The 27,681-nt window shown below is 42.5% G+C and overlaps 1 protein-coding gene and 1 long non-coding RNA gene across 5 annotated transcripts in view; one reads left to right on the forward strand and one right to left on the reverse strand.

Annotated features, from left to right (window-relative positions):
- PDE1A (phosphodiesterase 1A) overlaps positions 1-27,681 on the forward strand; it is a 252,850-nt gene that overhangs the window by 38,452 nt on the left and 186,717 nt on the right. The window lies entirely within an intron of this gene.
- LOC140702246 (uncharacterized) lies at positions 1,448-11,462 on the reverse strand. Its single transcript, XR_013545397.1, has 2 exons — positions 11,390-11,462; positions 1,448-1,569 (listed from the first exon to the last, which is right to left on the reverse strand). It is a non-coding gene; the product is annotated as an uncharacterized LOC140702246 (long non-coding RNA).

The raw sequence follows: 27,681 nt of genomic DNA on the forward strand, positions 1-27,681 counted from the left end.
GTGTGTTTAAAAGCCAGTGATGAAATGTAATTTCATTTTTCCCCCCGGAAAGAATAGTTTATGCTCTTTCCTTGTCTCCCTCTCCCCATAGTTTGCACTCTGTTTTCACTAAGAGTTGGGTGGGTACGCTGTACTTTTTCTTTTGTGCAGTCAGTGGAAACAGAACAATTCATCTGCGTAATGTCACCCCGCCCTGGACTCCACTCTGTGCAAAATCAAGCAAATCATGATAGGTGGATGAAGGGCAAGCTTGTAAAGGTGATGTGTATTTGAAACACAGAGGTGGAATGGCTTGGCTCTTGAGAAATGGTAAAGGCTGCTGAAATATGGACTGTGCCACCAACTCTCAGACCCATGTAGAGCCTGGGGCCACCTGCACAAACGGCTGTGAATGTTTCTGGTTGGTTGGTTTGAGTGTTTGGGGAGGAAGTGGGATGTGATGAGGATACTGGGGGAAGGTAGCAAGGAGCTAGAAAGGAGGAAGAGTGTTTCAAAGGCAGAAACACGGCATTTTTGTACTCTCCAGGATCTAGTTCTCCTTAATTATTTATTTAAAATATTTCTACCCCGCCTTTCTCCCCAAAAGGACCCAAGGGTTGCTCTAAACGTGCAAGGGAGTAAAGGTTCCTAAAGTGCTGGAAAGTACTTCACTGATTCAAGCTGCAAGCGGAGGACTGGATTTCTCATTGCTCTGTTATGTTCTAAAACAGCAGCTTCCTGAACGTAGGGACTAGCACAGAATGGAAGGGGCCAGCCTTGAATCTTTGCTTCTGATATATTAGTAGTCTTCTTCATCAAGGGAACTGTTTTGTTTTTTTCAAAGGTAGACCCTAACCTGCTACACAAAAGCTTAGTTGCTTCAGCTTGCCACAGAAGTATACGAGGTCCTAGTTCTTCATTTCCAACACTTCTGTGGCCTGAGGAACCATTTCTTTATCTTGTTGTTGTGCTTTAGGGTTGCTGGGACCCAAGCTTTAGCCTGTGGAGGTTTTGAGGTTCATTCCAAGCACAGCAAGTTGCTCCTCGGCCACCGGCTATTCTGATGGCTGCTTTTAAATGGGCACGTGTGCTAGCAATTGCATGCACAATACCAATGGCTATAATCTCTAGTCGGTGCCTGAGAGTTGTGAATTGCCCTGGCCTCATCACTGCAGACCTGCTGGAAAGGTAAATCACACCGAGCTGAGCAAAGGGCTTGAAACACATCCCAGTGATCATTTATTTCCCAGTTTCGCAACACAATGGAATAGAGCCCTTTATCTTTTGCTTTTTCCACTTTGCTGCTGGCTGTTTTAAATCTCTGGTTCTTCCCCTTTGTATTTGGGATGGGCTTCATTATTTTTAAGTCTTCCAAGGCCCAGATGCTTAATAGTAATCAATGTTTTTAATTTTAAGAATCAGTACTCCGGATGAAACCGGGGGTGGTTGTTGTTGTTGTTGTTGTTGTTGTTGTTGTTGTTGTTGTTGTTGTTGTTGTGTGCTGACGGGATGGCCTCACAGTGGATTTCCCTTCTCCTCTGCAGTCCTCTGTGCCACAGGTAGATCTCTTCTGGGGAGCTGGGGATTGTCCTGGAAGAGATTTTGAGGGGAACAATGAGAGCTGCAAACATAAAGAATGGAGGGGGAAGAGCTGTTCCATCAGCCAAAGTACAGTACTTTCATTCAAATTTGGATGGAGCCCCTTGAACACCTCCCCTCTGTGACATTCCAAAGCCCCGTCTATTTGGTATCAGGCATGAGGTTGCTGGAGGCCCAAGAACCATGTGTATCTTCTGACCATAGATTGATAAGCAACACGATGCGCTTTTGTTGGCTTTCCACAACTCTGATGGAGGTTACAGTATTTTACAGTTCTTCTGTTGTAGTCAGGATTGCCTCTTTCTTGTTAGCCAGCATTTGGTTTCCGTTCATACATATTGGCAACATCATTGCAGTATACTGTACTAACAAGAACATATAGAATCATCAGAGGGAACATTAATTAACAAGAATGCACAAAATCATCAGAGGGAACATTAGTTAATTGATTGATTAATTAATCATTGAATGTATGCTAGCTTTCCCCCAGAATTGGGACTCAAGGCAACTTAAAAAGCTATTGAAAATCAACAGAAAATTAAAATACAATAGAATTGCAAAAGTGAAACTATAATTACATTTTTTATAATATTAAAATTAAGTCCAAGACACATTAAACACTTATTACAAATAGTAATCGTGGGTTATCTTTAAAAATAGAGCCAGTGTTGCTTCCATTAAAATGCTGATGCTGAAGTGAGTCCATGGACTCTTTCAGGGGATATAAGCAATTTCCAATGACATTTATCATGCATTTTTTAAGAGAAAGAAGAGATAAAGGCCTAATTCTCAGGACACAACAAGCTAGGAAAGCACAGCAACCCTAGGTTGCCGTGTACAAGTTGCTCACAGTGGGAATGGCTGAAAAAGCCATGAAGCTTTACTCTGAGGTTTGCTAAAGGTGCCACTGAAATGCAGGTGGAATTTCCTCTTTGCTCATATTCAGGTGAAACACCTTCGGGCTCATCGAGTCCAGACTAGAGATGGGGGTATTCGTATACAAATATCCCCCCACAGGTGGAAATAACGAGGGTCTGGTCTCATGGGGCCGGACTGTCCACTCACCATTTTGCTGCTTACGCGAACTTGGCGGAGCCTTCCTATCGCGCCGTTGTCCGCACTGGATTAGCCACTCCTGGCAGGAGGTGGGATGACAAGCCTCTCTGCCAGGTCACAGAGTGGCTAATCCATTGTGGACAACGGCGCGATAGGAAGGCTCCGCTGAGCTTGTGTCAGCGGCAAAATGGTGAGTGGACCCTCGTTATTTCCACCTGTGGGGGGATATTCTTATTCGTATATGAATACGAATACCCCGATTTCTAGTCCAGACCCTGTGAGAGAGGCACAGTGGGAATTGAACTCCCAAACTCTGGCTCTCCAACCGGAGACCTAAACCACTGAGTTATCCAGCAGTCATGGCCATGCATATTGTGTTACTTGGACTCCAACCTTTGACCTCACTTAGATGTTTTGCTTACTTGGTTTATGTAGCTTTTCTTCTTCTCATGTTGGTATTTAAAAGCAAATTGTGCAGATGTTAAAATCACATGACCAGACTACTTCAAAGGTCAGAAAAATGGCAACATGTGAAATACCAATGAGGATCAGGTTTATTTTATTTATTTATTTATTTATTGGACTTATATACCGCCCCATAGTGCTACAAGCACTCTCCGGGCGGTTTACAATTTTTAATTATACAGGCTATACATTGCCCCCCCAGCAAGCTGGGTACTCATTTTACCGACCTCGGAAGGATGGAAGGCTGAGTCAACCTTGAGCCGGCTACCTGGGATTTGAACCCCAGGTCGTGAGCACAGTTTTAGCTGCAGTACAGCGTTTTAACCACTGCGCCACGAGGCTCTTTTTGTTGTTGTTGTTGTTTAGTCATTAAGTTGTGGACCCATGGACCAGAGCACGCCAGGCCCTCCTGTCTTCCACTGCCACCTGGAGTTGAGTTAAATTATGTTCGTAGCTTCGATGACACTGCCGTCCCCTTCTCCTCTTGCGCTCACAGTTTCCCAACATCAGGGTCTTTTCCAGGGAGTCTTCTCTCCCTGGAGGATCAGGTAAAAAAAGGAGAGAGAGAAAAAAGAGAGAGATGTGTATATTGGGTATCCCATGATTCTGGTTCATGGAGGTGGCTGAAGTATAAAGAAATAAGCAATAGGAAATCCCTTATCTCTTGAAGATAGCTTAGTTTCCTTTAAGGAAATGAACAGGATTTCCAAAACATGCATTCAGAAACTTTTAAAAACAGATTTCTAGTGTTTTGCCTCCTTCCCCAAAAATGCAACCTTAATTCATTTTTAATGGTCATTTTTAATAGTGGGCCTCGTGGCGCAGTGGTTAAAACACTGTACTGCAAGCTAAAACTGTGCTCACGACCTGGGGTTCTCAAATCCCAGGTAGCCGGTTCAAGGTTGACTCAGCCTTCCATCCTTCCGAGGTCGGTAAAATGAGCACCCAGCTTGCTGTGTGTGGGGGGGCAATGTGTAGCCTGTATAATTAAAAATTGTAAACCGCCCGGAGAGTGCTTGTAGCGCTATGGGGCGGTATATAAGTCCAATAAATAAATAAATAAATAATAAATAAATAAATAAATAAATAAGTTATTTCCAGTTGGAAGGTAGGTTTGTGTCATCACAATTGCCAGCCAATTAATGCTGTGCACAATATTTTTCTTGTTCAAAGTGGTAGAAGTCTTCCCCCTGACTTTGATGCTTGCTGAGAAATGGTGCCATCAGCACTCAGATCGAAGATAATTCTCCAGTAGTATGATCACTAAAAAGCACATATCTCTGTATCTACTGAAATCTAGTATTCCTTCTTGAACATTTTCCCCAAAGATCTTACCGAGAGAGTGACTGAGAGCCCCACCCAGATGTGAACTAGTGCTAATGGCAGGCTCTTTTTCCTGGTTAATGGCAGTTTCTACATCTCAGTGACAATTCTTTATACCAGAATTTCACAACAGCTTATTGGTTATATAGTAGATAAGAATGTGCCATTTTCTATGGCCTGCTAATTGTTTTAAATTAAGTTCTTAATATCTCAGGTCAGCAGCTCATTTTAAATCATAATATCATGAGGCTTCATTCCTGTCCAAGAACTCCTGTGTACTTCTTGTCAGAATTCCAGTTATGAGCTCATTTGCATTTAGGTTCATGCATAATTACAGAACAAATGCCACAGAGGAAAAGTGACTCAAGTCTTGCTTGTGGCAATCAGCATTTCTAGGTTTGTAAAGAAGGGAGACATGCACATGTGCACACGTGAACACACACACACACACACACACACACACACACACACTCACACACATACAAACACACACAGAGAGAGAGAGAGAGAGAGAGAGAGGGAGGGAGGGTGGGGGGTGAGTGGGAGGGGGGGTAAGGAAAGGGAACACGGAAGGCACACCAGTGAGTGGCAAACCCCACAGACACAATTTACACCGAGTGTCAATATATGACAAAACTTTTGAAAATAAATTGATCTCACAAGTAATTTAAAATAAATTACCTTCTTGCAGCCAAATAAAATACTTTGTTTTCCAACCAAAAACCAATAAATAAAAAATCAGCACTTCCATGTGTGTCACTTTTAAAAAAATCAAACATTTCATATTTGTTGTACAAATAGATTTTTTTACAGCGTATAATGATGCTCTTGATTTTTTTATTTTATTTTATTTTTGCATGATAGCTCCCAGTATTCACAATGACCATGCTGACAGGGGATGTGGGACTTATAGTTCAATAAGGTAACATTTTCCAAGTTCTGATGGGCTCATTGTGAGACACTTCCTCTACCCTGTATAACTTTTCTCTTTCTTTTTTTTAAAAAAATCATTCTTTAGAAATTGAATATTCTTTTCTTATATCCTATGAGCATGGCCCCCTTCATGGATTGCTGCTTTGTCGTGGCGAAGGGGCTTGAGTAATTCAGAGAAACTATGGGCTATGCAGTGCAGGGACACCCAAGACGGACAGGTCATAGTGGAGAGTTCCGACTAAACGCAATCCATCTGGAGTAGGAATTGGCAATGCCACTCCAGTATCTTTGCCGGGAATACCCCATGATCAGAAACAAAAGGCTAAAAATATGATGATGGAAGATGGGACACTCAGGTAGGAAGGCGTCCAACATGCTACTGAGGAAGAGCGGAGGACAAGTACAAGTAGCTCCAGAGCTAATGAAGTGGTTGGGCCAAAGCTAAAAGGACACTCAGCTGTGGATGTGCCTGGAAGTGAAAGGAAAGTCTGATGCTGCAAAGAAAAATACTGCATAGGTACCTGGAATGTAAGATCTATGAACCTTGGGAAGCTGGATGTGGTCAAACAGGAGATGGCAAGAATAAACATCGATATCCTGGGCGTCAGTGAACTAAAATGAATGGGCGAATTCAATTCAGATGATTACCATATCTACTATTGTGGGCAAGAAGCTCGTAGAAGGAATGGAGTAGGCCTCATAGTCAATAAAAGAGTGGGAAAATCTGTAATGGAATATAATCTCAAAAATGATAGAATGATTTCAATACCAATCCAAGGCAGACCTTTCAACATCACAGTAATCCAAGTTTATGCACCAACCACCAATGCTGAGGAGACAAGAGGGCCTTCTTAAATGAACAATGTAAAGAAATAGAGGAAAATAATAGAAAAGCCACCCAGAGACCTCTGGGTAGAGTGGGTGGCATATAAATTAAATAAATAATATAATATAAAAGGAAAAACCAGAGATCTGTTCAGGGAAATTGGAGATATGAAAGGAACATTTTGTGCAAAGATGAACATGATAAAGGACAAAAATGGGAGAGATCTCACAGAAGCAGAAGACATCAAGAAGAGGTGGCAAGAATACACAGAGGAATTATATCAGAAAGATGTGGATATCCCGGACAACCCAGACAATGTAGTTGCTGACCTTGAGCCAGACATCCTGAAGAGTGAAGTCAAGTGGGCCTTAGAAAGCTTGTCTAACAACAAGGCCAGTGGAGGTGATGGCATTCCAGTGGAACTATTTAAAATCTTAAAAGATGATGCTGTTAAGGTGCTACATTCAATATGCCAGCGAGTTTGGAAAACTCAACAGTGGCCAGAGGACTGGAAAAGATCAGTCTACATCCCAATCCCAAAGAAGGGCAGTGCCAAAAAATTGCTCCAACTACCATACAATTGCACTTATTTAACATGCTAGCAAGGTTATACAGTGGTGCCCCGCAAGACGGGCGCTCCGTTTGACGACGAAATCGCATCACGATGAACTTTTTGCGATCGCAGAAGAGGTTGCAAAATGATGTTCCCTATGGGGGAATTTCGCTTTGCGATGATCGGCGGTTTGAAAATGGCCACCAGGTAAACAAAATGGCCACCCGCTGTGTTTTCGCACAGATTACTCACTGCACAGGCAGCGAAAATTGCCGTGCTATGGAGGATCTTCGCTGGATGGTGAGTTTGAAGCCTCTAGGAACGCATTAATCTGGTTTTAATGCATTTCTATGGGCTTTTTAAAATTGCATCACGACGTTTTCGTTCTACAGCGATTTCGCTGGAACGAATTAATGTTGTGATGCGAGGCACCACTGTACTCAAAATCCTCAAAGGTAGGCTTCAGCAGTATGTGGACCAAGAACTCCCAGAAGTACAAGCTGGATTTCGAAGGAGCAGAGGAACAAGAGACCAAATTGCTAACATGTGCTGGATTATGGAGAAAGCCAGAGAGTTCCAGAAAAACATCTACTTCTGCTTCATTGACTATGCAAAAGCCTTTGGCTGTGTGGACCACAGCAAACTACAGCAAGTCCTTAAAGAAATGGGACTGCCTGGCCACCTTGTCTATCTCCTGAGAAACCTATACGTGGGACAGGAAGCAACAGTTAGAACTCGATATGGAACAACTGATTGGTTCAAAATTGGGAAAGGAGTACGACAAGGCTGTATATTGTCCCCCAGCTTATTTAACTTATATGCAGAATACCTCATGCGAAAGGCTGGACTGTATGAATCCCAAGTCAGAATTAAGATTGCCAGAAGAAATATCAACAACCTTAGATATGCAGATGATACTGATAGCACAAAGTGGGGAGGAATTAAGGAACCTCTTAATGAGGGTGAAAGAGGAGACTGCAAAAAACGGTCTGAAGCTCAGCATCAAAAAAACTAAGATCATTGCCACTGGTCCCATCACCTCCTGGCAAATAGAAGGGGAAGATATGGAGGCAGTGACAGATTTTACTTTCTTGGGCTCCATGATCACTGCAGATGGTGACAGCAGCTCCAAAATTAAAAGACGCCTGCTTCTTGGGAGGGAAGCAATGACAAACCTTGACAGCATCTTTAAAAGCAGAGACATCACCTTGCCAACCAAAGTCTGAATAGTCAAAGCTATGGTTTTTCCTGTCGTGATGTACGGTAGTGAGAGCTGCACCATAAAGAAAGCTGACCATCGAAGAATTGATGCTTTTGAATTGTGATGCTGGAGGAGGCTCTTGAGAGTCCCCTGGACTGCAAGGAGAACAAACCCATCCATTCTAAAGGAAATCAAGCCTGAGTGCTCACTGGAAGGACAGATCCTGAAGCTGAGGCTCCAGTACTTTGGCCATCTCATGAGAACAGAAGACTCCCTGGAAAAGACCCTGATGTTAGGAAAGTGTGAAGGCAGGAAGAGAAAGGGTGAGATGGTTGGACAGTGTCATCGAAGCTAGCAACATGAATTTGACCAAACTCCGGGAGGCAGTGGAAGACAGGAGGGCTTGGCGTGCTCTGGTCCATGGGGTCATGAAGAGTCGGACACAACCAAACGACTAAAGAACAGTGAGCCTGGCAGAAAGTCCAAGTGGCACAAAAACACCTTCTCTTGACTCTCAGTTTCCCATTATAATCTCCTAGAAGGTCAATTTTCCTCTCTTTTTGAATTCCAGGAACTCTCTTGCTGTTACTTTTTACTTTGGTAGCAGATGTACAATTTATAAAGCTCCTCATCCCTTCATATCCTCTCCTTTTCTGCAATCCAACATGTGATGGTTAGAAGATGGTATAAAGGCAAAAGATATGAGCAAAGCAAAAGTATTTTGCCACATCATTGAAATAAGCATCATGCAGAAAGCAATGTATAACAAGGTTCATACAAATAAAATAGATGTTATAACTAAACAATAACCTTTAATGCAGCTGGGTAAGCAACAGTAAGATTAACAATAAAATTAAGTCTTCCTTCCTTCCTTCCTTCCTTCCTTCCTTCCTTCCTTCCTTCCTTCCTTCCTTCCTTCCTTCCTTCCTTCCTTCCTTCCTTCCTTCCTTCCTTCCTTCCTTCCTTCCTTTCTTTCTTTCTTTCTTTCTTTCTTTCTAAGGAGGGCCTCCCCAAAAGCTTCCCTGAAAGGCTCAGTCTTCAGGAGCTTCTTAAAGGTCAGAAGGGAAGGGGCCTGACATATCTCCTGTGGGAGGGCATTTCAGATGGAAGGTAGGCATCCTTCAGTCTCAGGAGACTATGGTAACGTGCTCTGAATAGAGGTCTAGTGTGGTTGAGAAGCCAATACGAGAGTGACAGTCCCTTCCACACTGAAGACAAATGCAATCTGTCCCCTGTCCAGCTCCCTGATTTTTCTGGTTTCGGGACTGCCTCTTTGCCTTGGCCTGCTGAACAAGTGTCTCTTCAAATTGGGAGAGGCTGTGATGCAACGCCTGCCTCCAGACTGAACGCTCAGATGTCAAAGTTTCCCATCTGTTGAGGTCCATTCCTAAGGCCTTCAGATCCCACTTGCAGATATCCTTGTATCGCAGCTGTGGTCTCCCTCTGGCGCTTTCCCTGCATGAATTCTCCATACAGGAGATCTTTTTGAATCTAATCGTCAGCTATTCTCACGACATGCCCAATCCAATGTAGATGTTGCTGTTTCAGTAATGTATACATGCTAAAAATTCCAGCTTATTCTAGGACTACTCTATTTGGAACTTTGTCCTGCCAGGTGATACCAAAAATGTGTCAGAGACAACGCATATGGAATGTTTTCAGCTTCCTCTCCTGCCATGCACAAAGGGTCCAGGACTCACTGCAGTACAGGAGTGTGCTCAGGACACAGGCTCTATAGACCAGGATCTTAGTATATGCTGTCAGCTTCTTATTAAGCCATGCTCTCTTTGTGAGTCTAGAGAACATGGTAGCTGCTTTGCCAATGCATTTATCCAGCTCGACATCTAGAGAGAGGGTGTCAGAGATCGTTGAGCCAAGGTACACAAAATCATGAACAATCTCCAATTCTTGCATAGAGATGGTAATAGAGGGAGGTGAGTCCACACCCTGACCCATGACTTGTGTTTTCTTCAGGCTGTTAGTCCAAAATCTTGGCAGGCCTTACTAAAATGGTTGTTGTGGGTTTTCCGGGCTCTTTGGCCATGTTCTGAAGGTTGTTCTTCCTAACGTTTTGCCAGTCTCTGTGGCCGGCATCTTCAGAGGACAACACTCTGTGCTCTGGTACAGTTTGTTTGGGAGGTGAGTATTTATGGCTGTGAGATCAGATTTTGTCCTTTTCAGGAGATGGACAAAAGCTGATTTCACAAAAGCTGATTATGGTGATCAGTGTGTTTTTGTTGTGGGTGTATTGTTGTGATAAGGAGGAGAGATTATCTGTCACTGTGATTGGTGAGTGTCATTAACTGGTCTTTTGTGTGTAGTGATCACTGGTCCATGTGGCTGGGTAGAGTTTGTTGACCTTTTGTATGCTGTATTTTTCAGTGCTGGGAGCCAAGTTTTGTTGAGTTTCAAACTTTCTTCCTTTTTGTTTAAATTCTGCTGATGTTTGTGGATTTCAATGGCTTCCCTGTGCAGTCTAATGTAATGATTGCTTGTGTTGTCCAGTATTTCAGTATTTAGCTGAACATGCCATAAAACAAGCTGGACATGAAATTCTATTTCAAAATGCGAACCCTCCTTCTCCATCAGAGCACTTTGCATCTTATTCCCAACTGGTCCTGTGTATCGTGAAGGCAATGGACCTAGATGTACAACAACCAGTCCAGTCCGAGTTAGATAAGGTTTAAGAAGATATCAACAAGGATCAAACACCTCCTCTCCGAATGGGGTTTATTCCTTCACTTCTGAAGCTAATTAAGCAGATCTGGTCTAAACCATCCTCTGTCTCATAGATTTTGAGACAAGTCAAAAATCTATATAAGACTCATGGTGACAATACAGCTTTCATTTCTAAACATCCCAAAAATTCAGTCATTGTTGATGTGACTCAGAATAGAGCCAAGAATAGCTCTAATGCAACACCAAACAATAAAGAGGGCAGGAAACTAGACTTTATTGGACGTAGAGTATACTCTCTCACGTCCTTTACGCTCCGTGCTGTAAACTACTTGGCAGCTATGGGAGCATACCACAGGTTCCTGTGGACCAAGGCACTCTCTTCGCTTCAGTCAGCAGCAGGTGAATACAAAGCGAGAGGCCTAGCCTTTCACCAAGAAGCCATTGCATTAACCCGCCAAGAGTGTATCACTGCCAGACACGTCACTGAGGCTGCTTCAAGGCACATGGTCACTGCTGTCGCTCTTAGGAGACATGCCTGGCTTCACTCAGCTCATATTTCTGACGATTCCCACATGTATATTGAAGACTTACCGTTTGATGGGGTTAGGTCTCATTGATACCAAAATGGATAAGATTCTTGACAATCTCCAAAAAATGAGGAAAACTACTAGATCTTATAATACTCAATCTTACTATAGATCCCAACACTATCAGCGGCGACGACCATACTCTTTTCAGCAATACAGACCTTTTGGTAACAAACAGAGATACTTACCTCAGCCCACTTCCTCGTTCCAACCTCGCAATAATACTCAGTGCCAACATCTGTGCCAACCTTTTCGCCGACCTGACAAAAAACCAAAACAGAGTCTTTGACTTTCGTTTCGCTCGTTTTTTCCCTCCTCATTCTCCACAGTTCCATCTAACTCATCTTGCATCTCATTTTTCTTCTTTGGCCACTATCACCACAGACAAATGGGTCCTCACCATCATCGCAGTCAGTTACACCATAGAATTCGTCACCTTCCATCACTAAGGACTGTTCTTACAGCTCCTTCTCCCGCTCTCAACCTCAAGGTTCAATCCCTCCTCTCAAGGGATGCTATATCACCTGTCATCCCATCAGAGGATAGGCCAGGGTTTTTCTCCAGGTACTTCATGGTACCCAAAAGAGATGGAGGCCTTTGCCCCATCCTCGACCTAAGGGACCTAAATTACTATATCTTCCACATACGTTTCCGCATGGTAACTTTGGAATGCATCTTACCCCTCCTCCAAGAGGGTGACTGGTTTGCAGTGATAGACTTAACAGATGCATATTTCTACATCAACATCTGTCACAATCGCAGAAAGTTTCTCAGATTTTCTCTAGACAACACCGTCTATGAATTCAAGGCCCTACCATTCGGGCTCTCTACCACTCCTCGTGTCTTCACAAAATGCATGGCTCCAGTGGCAGCCTACCCACGGGATTACCATATTCCCTTACATCGACGACTGGCTGCTCGTGGCCCCCTCCCGGTGTCAAGTACTACGAGACATAAATTTCACTCTTTGTCTCCTAGACAATCTTGGCCTCAAGGTCAACATAACCAAATCCACACTCACTCCCTCACAATGAGTTACTTATATCGGAGCTGTTCTAGATTCTCAAGCAGCACGAGCCTTTCTTCCCCAAGAACGGGGGATGAAAATCTACAATGCGCTCCAACAATTACGACCGCATGCACTGGTCATGGCACACTATGTACAGCGCCTACTCAACATCATCTCCCTACTGCACCTACAACACTTCACGATGTACTCCAATTTCTTACTCACTTATTCAATAGACATCTCTCTCTATCTACACTCAAGGTCTATCTATCAGCTATAATAGCCCATCAACCACACAGTTCAGACTCTGCTATGCTTTTTCAGCACCCTACAGTTTCTTAAGGGGGTGTCCAACCTCCAACCAATGAGGACACTTCCTCCTCTGCAATGGTCCTTGCACACAGTCCTTCATTGGCTTACGCTGCCTCCATTTGAACCCCTTGCCACAACTTCTGACCGTCTCTTGGCTCTCAAAACTGTCTTCCTGGTGGCCATTACCTCCACTCATAGAGCCTCAGAAATTGCTGCTCTCTGAGCAAATGCTCCATTTCTTCAATTTCACCCCGATAAAGTCACCCTTTACCCAGATATCTCTTTCCTCCCTAAAGTTGTCTCCGAATTCCATCATAAACAGACTATTGTCTTACCTTCCTTTTTTCCGTCACCAGCTACTGACCTAGAATGCTCTCTAAACCTCTTGGATGTTCGTAGAGCATTGACTTTCTATGTTTCCAGAACTGCTTCCTTCTGCAAGTCTCAACGACTATTTATTTTCCCACATTTAGCACATAGGGGGTCCCTTGTCTCTTTCCAGACCATATCTTAATGGATTGTGATGACCATATGCCTTGTGTATCAGTTAGCCAAAAAGCCTCTTGGAATTAAGGCTCATTCCATGAGAGCAATTGCTGCCTCTACAGCATTCCTTAGAGGCGTTTCTGTCCCTGACATCTGCAGGGCTGCCACATGGTCCACTCTGTCCACCTTTGCCGCCCGTTTTCATTTAGACCTCCGGGCAAAGTTGGACTCAGCATATGAATGAGCGGTCTTATCAGCTGTTCTTCCGTGACGTCCCTCCTCCGACACTTTTTAATCACCCATTAGTGTGCATTCACAGAGACCACGGAGAAGAAAGAGAGGTTACTTACCGTAACTCTGGTTCTTTGAGTGGTGATCTGTGAATTCACACTTCCCGCCCATCCTCCCCTCTGTCCGTCATGTTGCACAATTTTTACACAGCGGCGGGCTTTGTGGGAACTGAGGCACTTGCCAGGATAGGTGGACCACGTGTACTGCGGGGGTGGTCCTAGCGAACAATGTTTAAGCTCTAGAAGATTCCGGAAACCTCTGTGTAACCGTAGACTAAACCCATCAGTGTGAATTCACAGATGGCCACTCGAAGAACCAGAGTTACTGTAAGTAACCTCTCTTTCTTGCCCACAATACAGGTTACACAGAAGCTTAATCAAGTGCTGAGACACACCCATTTCTTTCAGAACAATCCACAATTTTCTGTCATCCACACAGTCAAAGGCTTTGCTGTAGTCTTCAAAGCATAGACTGATCTTCTTCTGAAATTATTTCGTGCTTTCCAGTAACCAGCATATATTTGCTATATAATCTCAAATGCCTCTTTCTTTTCAGAATCCAGCCTTAACATCAGGCATTTCTCTGTCCATATAAGGTAAAAACCTTTGTTGCAACACCTTGAGCATCACTTTGCTTGCAGGGAAAATTAGAGCAAAGGTCATATAGTTGCTGCTCTCCTTGGCATCTCCTTTCTTTGGGATGGGAATGTATATTTTGAATGTTGCCAGTCTGTGGAACATTGTTTTCTGTATTTGTTGGCATATAGTTGCTAGGATTTTGTCAGATTCAGTCTCTGTAGCTTGAAATAGTTCTATCAGGATCTCTCATCTACTCCTGGGGATTTATTTCTTCCCAGCGCTTTCAGAGCAGCTTTCAGCAATAGTGGAAGGTGATGCTAGCAGAGAATCTTTCACAGACAACAGTAGTGTGTTTCGATTCAACTTTTGTTTGCACTGCACAGAACAAGGCAGTAGTAAACTACTTCTGTGGACTTCTTACCTTGAATACCCTATGATGAGTCATGTAAATTGGCAGCATAAATTTATAGAGTTCCTGATGACAGATGGTAGCAAGACTGTGGCTTCAACATAAGGGTGTCTAGAAGACTTGTCTGGGACCTCAAGTATGCCAGACATACATGGTTGAAGAAACATAATGTTTTGAGCACCAGAGGTATGTGGGGCAAGATATAGGTGCACAGTTCAAGCTAGGTGGAGGACAAAATCCAAGGTAACACAAAGAAAGGGGAAGCGAGAAGATGCTTAAGGAACGCCCTGATGCCAAAGCACATCAGACAGATAAAGGAGCAAGTTCTAGTTTTATTTGAGGTGGTGGGCTGTGATGGGCTTGGAGTCAGTGGATTCAGTGCACCAGACCATCTGGTCATGCTGCCTCTAGATTGCACCCTCAAAGCCTGGAGTCAAGGCTGGCTAAGTCATTTCTTCCATCTGAGGAAGAAGACCAGCAAATGACACCTCTACCACAGTACTTCACTGGATGACGTTGGGCCAATCGCTGCCTCTCAGACACTGCATTAGCCAGCTATTAGCTATCACGCCACATTCAGGGTTTCTTGCTAGTATATAAACACTTGGACAGTTTGGGACTGGATTATGTAGCCCACTGGTTCTTAACCTTGGGTTACTCAGGAGTTTTGGACTGCAATTCCCAGAAGCCTTCACCACCTGCTGTGCTGACTGAGGTTTCTGGGAGTTGCAGTTCAAAACCATCTGAGTAACAAAGGTTAAGAACCACTGATGTAGCCTACCCCCTTCCCCAATATAAGTGGGAACAATTGCTAGGGCTATCAGAAGCGTTCCTAGTGTTCTGCAATGGAGAGATTGCCACCTGCAGGCACAAAATCTGTTCCACTATGGCTTCCCCCTCCCACCATTTTGCAGGAAGTGATGACTGTATTGTATTCTTTGGTTGCCTGTTCGAAAACTATCTCCTTTCTGATAGGTTGTGTTGCTCAGTTTGACACTTATATCTTGATTATAAGTGGTTGTGATGTTTTCTGTTTTATTGCTTGCCAACGGAACTCCTGGTAGGCCCTGTCTAACACCCCCCCCCCCAGAAAGCCGCCTCCGGAGGACTCCCTGGCCTTCCTTGCCACCTATTTCAGTCCCCAAACTGTTAGAATACTTTACCGGGTAGTGGTGTTATGCCTCTGACTCTTTTCCCTCTTTGGAGTTGTCATCAATTGCCAGCCCTGCTGGTGATTTCGGTGGAGGGACACAAATGCAACATAAGCAGCAAGTTAGAATGAACGTCCCTGCCCTGGATCTCTTGCTCGAGGAAACATCTTCTGGGGGCTTTTCCTCTCTCTCTTTTGGTTATGCTGACAGTGAGCCTCTGCTGCTTTCCAGATTCTTGTCTCTTGAGGACAAGATGGCTCTACCTCAGAGAGGGACAAAAAGTCTCTGCTGGACCAGATATTTATAAAGGTGATGAACTGCATCACAAAGTGGGATGACAAAGTTTGGTCAAGGTATTGTTACCCAGAAAAGTCCGACGGTACCGAAACAAGAAGATCTTATTGAAAAGATACGGGAAGTAGCCTAAATGGATGTCTTATCAGAGGTTATGAAGAACTGTCCCTTGCAAAAGGCAACAGAAAGATGGGATCTATTCAACAAGTGGACTGAATCAACAGGCAGTGTGTGAATAGCATACATTGAAATGAGAACTTAATCTAGAAGGCAGAAAAGAGTAAACAGAATAACTTAAAACCTTGATATGGCAATAGGTATAGAATGGATGTTAGTATGTTATTGTCTCCCCTCTTCCTCATTAATTCCAATTCCCTTTTTCCTTTCTGTCACCCCTTAGTTAAAAAATTAAAAAAAAATGGGGAAAAAAAAGGTATTGTTACTCAGCAGGCCAAACATTGGAAGCCTGCCTTGTTTTCCTTACTGGTAGCAAATTGGAAACAAGGACCCAAGTATACAGAAAGCACTTGTCTTTGCTTTGGAACCATCGTTTTAAAAATTCTTTGGACTATTGGGTCCAAAGCCTGGAAGGCAGCCCATCTAGGAGAAGGAAAACTCTGATTTCAAACCTCCATTGCCTTGTGGCTATATCCACTGATGGAAAAGGCTTCAGGAGTTAACTTCGAGGCAAAATCCAGAGCCAGAGTCCCGGAGGCAGTTTGTGTCGTTCTGTCAACTCCTGCGATGTCGCTGGAACCAATTGTATTGGTTCTTGCCTTTCCATTGGACTATTTCAGTGAGGTGGAGAGGGGGGATTTGCTGCTTGGGTAACAGTCTATCCTCCATATTATTTTACCCAGGCTTCGTGCCCTGGAGAGGACACTCCAGGTTCGCACACAGCGTCAAAACACTAGATGCTGTTCCAAGTCCTCCACACAGAGCACGTTACCATAGTCTCTCGAGACTGAAGGATGCCTATGATGATGAGCTTGTTTGCTTATTTATTTGTTTGTTTTTATACCCCACATCTCCCCAACAAAGAGACTCAATGTAGTTACTAAGCATTTTAAAAAAATAAATAAAAATTAAAAATAAATAGGGAGAAAGGCTGGATAAACAAGCAAACAAACAAATAAATAAATAAACAAACAAACAAACAAATAAATAAATAAATAAATAAATAAATAAATAAATAAATAAAAAGTATTGAAATTGCTGAAAATACATTAGGTTTGCAAGATTAAAAAGAACCAAACATAAAGCTACTGAATAAAAACCTTCAATCACATGTATTGTTTTTTAAATGTTCTGTCTGTCTTCAATGTGTTTTTCCCATCATGACCAGCATTATTAGAATTTATTAAATAAATGAAACAATAACTAATGTCCTGCTGGACATGATGTGTCTGTACAATGAGAATAATGGGATTGGTGACACATTATCTTTTGCAATTTATGGGTGTGCGCAGCTTTTACACAATGGGACAAAGTTGCTTTTACCCCAGAGTCTCAAAAGGAAGCTGTTAACCAGCAGCCATCTGCCACTGCCAATGACATCATTCCATTGCACAGGCAGAGATGTGTAACAGGGTTTCAGTCAGTGCATTTCACAAAATGTGCAGTTTAGCCCTGAGGAAAACAAGCACAGTTAGAACAACACATTTCACCCTGTTTAGCCCCACTTCTATCACCCATTTTTTCTGCAGGTTTTGTGTGTATGGGTGGTTTTTTTTTTTTTTAATTGTTCATTTTTTGGCTATGGGCTTGTCAACTCATTGCTTGAAAAGTAGTACCTAGACAGCTAAAATAGTTGTAGTAATAGTAGTAGTGGTGGTGGCGGTGGTGGTGGTAAGTAAATAATAACAATAATAATGGAAACTACTCAGACATGTCTGCCTTGGCCAGTCTATAGAGCAGAACCAGCTAAAGAGAGAACCAAAATGTTTTATTATGGTTTTCTATGGCTACCAGTCTGTTTCCAGGCCTAATTCAAAGTACTGATTTTGACCTATGAAGGCCTAAGCAGCTTGGGTTCAGGCTGCCTGAAGGACTGTATCTCCCACATAAGCCTGGCCCCACTATAAGGTCTTCAGGTCAATAGTGGGAAAAAGAGAAGTCAGTTCCCCAGAGAAGCCATGTCTGATGAAGATGCAAAAGAGGATCTGCTCAGTGACTGCTCCCAGGATGTGGTATTCCCGTCCTAGGGAGACTAGTTTGGGCCCCCTCCTTCTGCAGGCATACAAAGAATGGGATTAGCTGCTAAAGAGAGGCCCTTTACAGATAGATGGCTGCTGCATTTTTCTTATTGTGCTTTTAAAGGGTTTTCAAAATGTTAACATTCAGAGCTTGCTTTCAGTTAATCTCACTGCCCCCCAACTATGTTTAATTCATCTTCCAAGCCTTCTTAAGTCCCAGGTTAGGAAAACCTCAGGGTATGAAAACAAATTAACCATTCATAAAATGACAGGATTTATTTTCATGGTTAAACAGTCAATGAGTAAAATTTGCATCACTTACTTACATAATCCTGTAAGAGAATTAGAACATATGGTTCTGTGCATATATATATTCCTTTCTTTGGGGAAAAAAAAAGAAAAAGAAACGGGAAAGGATGGTTGTGCTAGTGGGAACTGTGTGCCTGATGTAGAAGGAGATGATCATCAGGGCTACAGTGCTTGTCCTACCAGGAAGGCACACTGGATGCTGATGACCACAAAATCTGCCTGTCCTTTCTTAAGTGTTATTGCTTTGTTTTCTTTACACTTCTCTTCATTTATGGTCTATTGTGGCCCGGCGTGCTGGTGGGTGATAGACAAATGACTGAAGCAAAAATGCTGTGAAAACGGATTTAAATAAATCCACAGATTCCTGGCTTTCAGCCCAGTCATATATACATATGTCTGCTCACAAGCGAGTCTCCACTGAGTTTTGTTGGGTGTTCTGCCAGGCAAGTGTGGCATTCCCACTTTTCTTCTGCTAGGGCTCCTCTGCCTCTTCACCAGGGGTACCAATGGGAAAAAATTCAGAAGCCAAGGTTACTTCCTTCACTGCATTGTATGAGCAGCAGTTCAGCAGCTGAATTTTTGCTCATTGTCCAACTGCTAAAAGTGCAGAAATCTGCCAGGAGAAGACTGCTGCTCCTGCTCCTCATTTCCACCCTTTCATATTCAACCACTAGCTCAAAGTCTTGCTGAAGCGTGCTGGGCCACTATGTAGCATTTCTAAGATTTGTATTTTATTCTTGGAGCTCTGCACTCCTCCACTCTTCCTTCTCATCTTTCAAATACTGTACAATCCTGTTGTTGTTGTTGTTGTTGTTGTTGTTGTTGTTGTTGTTGTTGTTGTTGTTGTTGTTGTTGTTGCTCTTGCTCTTGCTCTTGCTCTTGCTCTTGCTCTTGCTCTTGCTGTTTGTTGTTGTTTTGTAGGAGTAGATGTTCTGATTTATTTTTCTATGCTTGATCATTCATATGTTCTTTTTTTAAAAATGGCACATTTGTCTTACGGTTATGGTATACATTTTACTGGTCTATTTGCTTCCCAGGGTTGTGCGGATTGCTCAATGGTTTAGGTCTGTGGCTGTGGAGCCAGAGTTCCAATTCTCCACGGTACCTCCTACGCGGAGAGTCAGCTAGTGTAGCCGTGGCCCAGCTGCACCGTTCCAGGGCGCCCCCCAGAAGAAAGGGATGGTCAAGCACTTCTGAGTACAGTGGTGCCTCGCATTGCAACGTTAATTCATTCTGCAAAAATCGCTGCAGAACAAAAACGTCGCAATGCGAAATAAAAAAGCCCATAGAAACGCATTAAAACGTGATTAATACATTCCTATGGGCTTAAAACTCACCGCTCAGCGAAGATCCTCCATAGTGCGGCCATTTCTGGTGCCTCTTAAGCGAGGAATCCATCCCAGAAAACAGCGGGTGGCCATGTTTTTTCCCTGGTGGCCATTTTGAAACCGCCGAACAGCTGGCTGAAAATGGTCGCTTTGCGATGATCGGTCATCGCAAAGCAAAATTCCCCCATAGGGAACATCTCAAAGCGATCGCTTTTGCGATCGCAAAAAATGCATCGCAAAGCGATTGTGTCGCTAAACAGAGTGATCGCTATGCGAGGCACCACTGTATTCTCTACCAGGAAAACCCTGAAAAGGGTCACCATGTCAGAATTGACTTGATGGCACATTAACATTGCTGTGTTTCTTAATCCAACCTCAAAAGATTGCAGATGACACTGTTGTGTTTTTGCATTCTAGACGAGCACATCACTGTCTGAACATTAGCTTGCACAGGCTGTCTTTGTTGTCATATTATTTAGAAATGGTGCCCTGAATGCGGTTGGTGCTCTCATCTCATAATATTACATTTTAAAAGGAACTCACTAAATTACTCATTAGTTCTTTGCCACCAGTTTGCCATTTTAACTCTCAGTGCTCCAATTATGCAAGTATTCACCTATATTACCTATTGCATTAAGACTTGCATTACTTCTTCTGGTGAACCTAGAGGGCTCCATGATTCATTTTTATGATCTGAGATAATTTCCAGCTTAAAGGAATCTATATCAAGTTATCTCTGATCTGACACATCACAAAGGCACTTTGCCTTTGTGATGTGTCTACCTTATTTAATTCAGATAAGGTAGATAGCATTTTAAGGTCTCTACGTTATTTCTTAGCTATGTTTCCTGTCTATATTGCAATTAACATTTTGCCACTTTTTTCCAGGTTTGCAAACAAGCTCTATGGTGTAGTGATTAAACTCCAGTACTGCAGCCAAAGCTCTGCTTACAACCTGAATTCAATCCTGACAGGTTCAGATAGCCGGCTCAGTGTTGACTCTACCTTCCATTCCAACGAGGTTAGCAGAATGAGGGCCCAGGTCACAGGGAGGCAATTGCTGTTTGCATAATTAAGCTGTAAACTGCCCGGAGAGTGCTCTAGCATTATAGGGTGGTATATAAGTCACAACCACCACTACTATGTGCTGTCATCATAATGCCCAATAAAATACAGGGAAATACTCTCTGGTTCCCTCTAGTTCCCAATTCTGATATTACACCTTGGAAATGTCTAAAAAAAAGTAACTCATTATAGATAGTAGAACTACTTGTAAATATTTACTTCCAAGCTGTGTTTCAGCTGGAAAACGCTTATTGAATCAACTGCTGAAGGCGGAGTCAAGACTTAGCAAATGCCATTTAGTCTACTGTAGTTTGGATTGCCTAAACTGAACTGAATTACTGTTTAAGATTGTGAAGAAATAGGTTGTAATTAATTTAAAAGGATTTCTTTCTGAGTGATCATGCATAAGATTTGTGAGCTGCTTGTGTTTCCACATGATAGCACGCAAGGGACACACCACAGGACTTTGAAAAACGAAAAGGCAGCAGACCCTCTAGAGTGCCACAAGTCACCAAAGAGCTCTACCTACTGTACATATCGAAATCCTGTTCATGTGCCCGTGAAAATTGTGATAAACATTGTTTCCTAGGTATGGGAAGTTATGCTTTGGCTTATGCTAAGACGGTGTGAATGGGATAGCTGTAATGCTGTACACTACTGTAATACAGAGGACACTTTTCTGATAACTGATAGTGGATTGGGGCTCTCTTTGAACCCAAACAAGCCAGCAAACCAACAAACAAAACAAAATAGGGAGATCAACCAGCATTGCTTGCTAGTGGATAGAAAAGTTTCAAATGGCTTCCATGCAGCAGCCCAGCCATGCATAGAATGTACCAAATGCTTTTTTATTTGACTATTGTACAGAAGTTGTATTAGGGTTGCAATGAATGTTACTGCAATCACATGTTTAGTCCTTTGCAGACTAACAACTGAGTTATGCTAAGCAGCTTCTGCACTTGTCTGTTACTGATGTGAAATTGTCACCTTTACAAATGAAGGATAGCAAACTGCCTCACCCCTTCTCAAATCATAAAAAAAAGCTTTGTAACTGGTTTGATCTAAAGGCTATCCAGTTTATAATAACTCTGCTTTTTCCTCTTTCCTGACCCTTATTTTGGGTTATCGTATTCCTTCTTTTAAAAATCCCTTTTGTTTCACAACGCATGGAGTTGTGTGCTCTTTGTAAATGGCATTAGGGAGTCATGAAATACTTTTCAGGCATTATTAAGCCATCATATGTAAGGAATTAATTCCAGTAGTTGCCCTTGCATCAGATATTACTCATCACAGTATCTTTGAACAAAGCCTTGAACAAGATGTTGAATATGAAGAGGAGTTTGCTGCACTTTTGAAAACTATTTTGCAGTTATGGAACATTTGAAAAAAAATCATCTATATTTTAGCAGTCAGAGCACGTTGCCATATTGTATTGGAGGTGAGAAAGAATATGACTGTAACAAGACAAGAAACCCCGAGATTTAGAAACCACCAGGGCCACCACAAGAACTGAGAAAGGCATTTGACCATTTAGTCTCCTTCTAACTGAGATGAATGAACCACCCACTCTGATGCAAGCACTCTTTCACAGATGCTTGGTATCACCACCCCCTCCTTAGTTCAAGACTCCTTTCTCCTTTCTAATAGCAGAGAAGGGAAGAGTACACAGCCCTGCTCCCAGGGAAGGGATCACCACGTGAGAACAATATAAGCATTTTAATTATCCTACTTGCTTCCACTTCTCCTTGATTCCACAAAAAACATCCATTTTACTTTTGTGCAGTCGAACTGATTGATAACACTTTCCCCGAAAATAAGACCTAACCTGAAAATAAGCCCTAGTATGATTTTTCAGGATGCTCGTAATATAAGCCCTGCCCCCAAAATAAGCCCCAGTTAAGTGAAACCCCACCTTCCACCCTTGTGCAGCAACCAGAAGAAGATGACAGGACTGTGTTTTTTCTCAACATTTGACTGCAACAGAAGCGTCTTTCATTTTGAGATTTAGTTTGTTTTTATTTTAAAAAAAGAATCAAATTCTCTTTCAAAGTTAGGATATACAGTAGAAGTCAGAAAGATTAACCTAGGAAACAAGAAGGCAAAAAGTTCATAATAGGCTCAAAAAGGCTCCCAGGGAAACATGATGGGATAAACTTCAACAAAGGAGCTGGTCTTCTGGTGGGCTGAAAATTAGGCATGTGACTGGCACCTTGCTAATTAGCTGCAATTCAGTGCATAAATTTAGGTGATTTCACTTATTCTGGAGTAAAATCTCAGTAGGATTCTGGTCACTGTAATCATATTGGAAACCCCAATTTCATTTTGAGATTATTCCAGTGATCCACCTTGTTCTGGATGGAATGTTGTCATTAAGATCAAATAGATAGGAGTCAGTTCTTGATGCCAATCTTGAGTCATAAGGCAGGGTCTGAAAGCACATAATGCAATGAGTTCAGCATTGCTTCACCGATGTCTATGTAGGAGGCTGTCTGGAATTAGGGATAAGGAGAGTCATTTAATTTGCATTATAGTGCAGAGTTATCTAATTTGCAGCTCCTGAAACATAGGTGAACTAAAGTAAATTATGCATTGATATTGCACCTTTTTGGCATTTTATGATGCAAATCTTCAGTTCAAAAATGCATCAAAATAAATCCATTGGGGCAAAGAAGACACTGAATTTCTTTCATTAATTAAAGTAATAGACAAAACATTTTATTAGAGGAAACTGCTTGCAAGAATGAACATGTTGGGAAAATATGTGTATAAAAATGAGTATATTGGGAGAAATGTGAGTGGAGTGGTGTAAAAAGATCAGAGTGTACTTAAAGATGCAAACTGGTGTAGAAATGGGATGAAATGAACAGAAGGTAGGAAAAATTAGTGGGAGGAAATGAAGTCAGAAGATTTATCCATCCCTGTCTAGGAGCCTTTTATATTTCAGCTTGGTTGCCATGGACAAAAGGCAGGGTGTGCTTGCAGTTTATTAAAACACTCTGAATGATTTATATGTAGTTGGAAAAGCCCAAATGCTCCAGTCTATTTATCACCTTCCAAATGCTTGGGGTCCATTCAAGAGGGCACATTTCTGAGGTGGATTAATTACTCCCCCTTTTTAATATTCACCATTAGCTTTGATTTTTCTAGCAGACCCAATAATGCTGAAATGAGAAGAGCTGCCACTCCAGGACAACTGGCCCTCTGGAAGAGCTCTTGCACAGCTGAGTCAAACAGTCTACTTCACCCCTGTTGTAAGCCGTACGAATGTCCCTGAGGTCTCTGAAGTGCAAGGCGGCCAGCATGCGGTGCCATTTTCACCACAGTGACTGCTCGTCACCGTAGGCCACAACAACATCCTTAAGCACAAAGACTGTTCTGTCATCTTAGCAGAGCAAGAGTTATGTGGGGAAGACAGGAAACAGAACCAACCTTCAGATTGTATCATGGTCTTAATGCAATATCCCGGCTGGCAGAGCTTTTCACAGGATGGTAGTTTTATGCAGTTTCTAATGTTTTAGGGTCAGATATAGCAAGAAGTGCAACATCACCATTAGGATGTTGGTTTTTCTTAGTCTGCAGCATTGGCTCTAATTTCCATAACACTATGATAGAATAACAATTAGATTTGCAATGATGCCGGAGGAATTAAAATAAAAGAGAGGTTTGCATGTGTATTAACAAGATCCCTGCGTATTAACAAGATCCCCTAAGGATGTGATGTACCTGAAGGATGTGTTGCTAGAATCTGATAAGGATGACTGAGTCCCCCAGGAGTCCTATAGAGATTTATAGACCTCTTAGACAAAGAACAGGACCCTATGATTCATCATAACTGACATTATTCCAGTAAAGGGTTAATCCCAGAATGAAACCCTATCATCAGTGACAAGCATTTCCAAATTCATATAGGTATCCCATTTTAAGCCTTTGTTGCAATAATTCCAGGCAATGCCAAAACTTGCTAATTTTCCACAAGTTTTATTTGTACATATACTAGTTCCATATGAAAAATCTAAAAACATGTAATTTTTGAAAAGTCAGTCATGGTGCTTTAAAACCATCTGCAAATGCTTAAAAATATGAAAAGTGAACAAGCTGTACTTGAATAAAAAACAGGACTGATGAAATATAGGAGCTACAGTAAATGCAGTGAAAAATATAGGAGCATAAGTACAATAAAATACCAGAAAGAATGTTTTAAGTTACATTCTGAAATACAGAAGCATTTCTATCAACAGTACAGACTCTTCCAAGGGTTAAAATGAACAGTAAGGGCTTACACCCTAAAAAGGCAGAGAACAGATCTCTAGAATACATCAAATTTCTTAAGAATAAAATTGTAAAAAGCAAAAAGCGTCATTCAGCCTGTTAGCACCTCTACATACACACAAACATATTTCTATAAAGAGAATATATGACTATGTGAAGTTCATAGTCTGGTGCAGAGTTGTCATCTCTTTGATGTTCTAAGGATGTCAACCTGACATCAGTTCCATTCTCCGCCTCACACTCTCATGTCCTCTTTGGATAAGATGTCTCTCCGTTCAGTAACAGTGTGTGGATCCCATCGTATTTCATAATACTCTGTGTGATTTCATCCTGTATTTATACCTTATTCAAACCAAAACAACCTGTCTTATTGCCAAGGCTAGTATTGCTGGTATAGGACGTAGCTTATCAGTAACCCTGCAAAGGGAATATGTAGCTTATTGGTACCCTGGTGAAGTGCAGGAGGACTGGTCTGCTGGTAGTGCCAGGAGATGTACTGTAGGTCTTTTTAATGCCAAAAGATGGTGTTACAGGATAAAATATAGTTTTCAAAACACTTTTCAAAACACTTAAATATTATTAATTATGAGGCCAAAGCCTTATAAAACAAACAGCACATCCCTTTTTCTTTTCTATAGGCTTATCATTAGACAAATAGCTTAAAATAATATTCTTTTTTCCCTCCTTTTATAATAGTATTCTGTAAAATTCTATTGTACCATATGCAGTGGTGCCCCGCACAGCGAGGTTAATCCGTTCCGGATTAACCTTCGCTGTGGGAAACATCGCACTACGGAACACAAAAAGCCATTGGAACGCATTAAACAGCGTTTAATGCGTTCCAATGCCATAGAATACTCACCGTTGTGCGATGTTTCCCAGGGGCTGGCAGCCATTTTCGCGCCCTCCCCTCGCACAACGAGGGCGCCAAAATGGCTGCCATCAGCTGTCCGGTGGGTCCAAAATGGCCGCCGGAACAGCCGAAAGGGGCCGGGGCGCAGCGTTTTCGCGCCCTTGGTAAGCAAGTGGAGCGCGCGAGAATGCTGCCGGAAGCCCCGAAATGGTTGCGCGCAGCCATTTCGGGGCTTCTGCACCGTTTTCGCGTGCTCCCCTTGCTTACCAAGGGCGCGAAAACGCTGCGCCCCGGCCCCTTTTGGCTGTTCCGACGGACATTTTGGACCCGCCGGACAGCTGATCGGCAGGTCGCAAAGCGAAGGTCGGTAAGCGAGCAGCTTACCGACCTTCGCTCTGTGAATTACCGCCTATATGGGCACCATTTTGCGATCGCATTTGCGATCGCAAAAACGGCCTCGTAGAGCAAATTCATCGCTCTACGAGGCGCCCGTTGTGCGAGGCACCACTGTATTGTTATTCTAATTTGCCTAATACAGGTTTCCAGCTGATCTTGCAGTTTCCCTTAGTTAATTAACATATTAGGTAAATACAACGTAAGTGGTATTTTAAACAGCACTTAACTTTTTTCTCTTTTCTCCCTGTTTTACATGAGGTAATTGTTCTGTTGCTTACTCTTTCTTGTGAAAACTGGCATGAAAGAAATGTGAAATCAGAAGACAAAGATTTCAACATCTATGAATTAACTGAATTAATTTTCATAAAACTGAGGTAAAATAAAGCTGAAAAAGAGAGTAAAAAAGAATGACAGTCAAGAGCTTGAAAATTTAAAACCATTTTTGTATTACTTTAGGCCAATGCTTCCCAATCTTGGGTCCCCAGATATTCTTGGACTTCAACTCCCAGAAATCCTGGGCAGTACAGCTAGTGGTGAAGGCTTCTGGAAACATATGGGGACCCAAGGCTGACAACCACTGCTTTAGGTGTTTCGTTTTCACAGATGAGCAACATACAGTGGGGTCTTGACTTGAGAACTTAATCCGTATTGGAAGGCGGTTCTCAAGTCAAAAAGTCTGTAAGTCAAGTCTCCATTGACCTACAGTGCATTGAAAACCGATTAATCCCGTAACAGGCCGTTTTTGTTCCATTTTGGTTTTTTTCTGGTCTGTAAGTCAAATCTCAGTCTGCAAGTCAAACCTAAATTTTGCTGCCAGAGAAGTCTGTAACTCAAAAAGTCTGTAAGTCAAGCCGTCTGTAAGTCAAGGGTCCACTATAATCCCTTGGTTGCCACAGTGAACAGGGCAACTATGGCTGAAATTCTGTTACTTAACATATTAAATTGCACTAGAGAAGACCTATTGAAGCACTGGGGAGTTGATTCAAATGGGTATATTCTAGAGGAACTTATTACACTAAGAAGAAGAATTAGCCTCCTTAATTTGCAGAACCTTGAAATATTTTGACATGCATATAACTTTGCTTAACAGTGTCACATTATTTTATCATCTATTTCTTTAGCAAATCAATAGGTGGCAGGATAGCTCAGTAGTTTAGGTTGAGGAGTGGGAGGGTGGGAGTTTGATTTCACCCACTGTGTCTCCTATGAGTAGAGCCAGCCTGTGTGACCTTGGGCAAGTTGCACAGACCCAGGGCACCCCTAGGAGAAGGGAATTGTAAACCGCTTCTGAGTATTCTCTAGAGCACTGGTTCTTAACCTTGGGTTACTCAGGAGTTTTGGACTGCAACTCCCAGAAGCCTTCACCAGCAGCTGTCCTGACTGGGGTTGCTGGGAGTTGCAGTTCAAAAGCATCCGAGTAACAAAGGTTAAGAACCACTGCTCTAGAGCAGTGTTCCCCAACCTTGGGCCTCCAGATGTTCTTGGACTACAACTCCCAGAAGCTTTCAGCACCACCTCCGCTGGCCAGGATTTCT

The sequence above is a fragment of the Pogona vitticeps genome, chromosome 1 (assembly GCF_051106095.1).
Source record: "Pogona vitticeps strain Pit_001003342236 chromosome 1, PviZW2.1, whole genome shotgun sequence".
Lineage (NCBI taxonomy): Eukaryota > Metazoa > Chordata > Lepidosauria > Squamata > Agamidae > Pogona > Pogona vitticeps.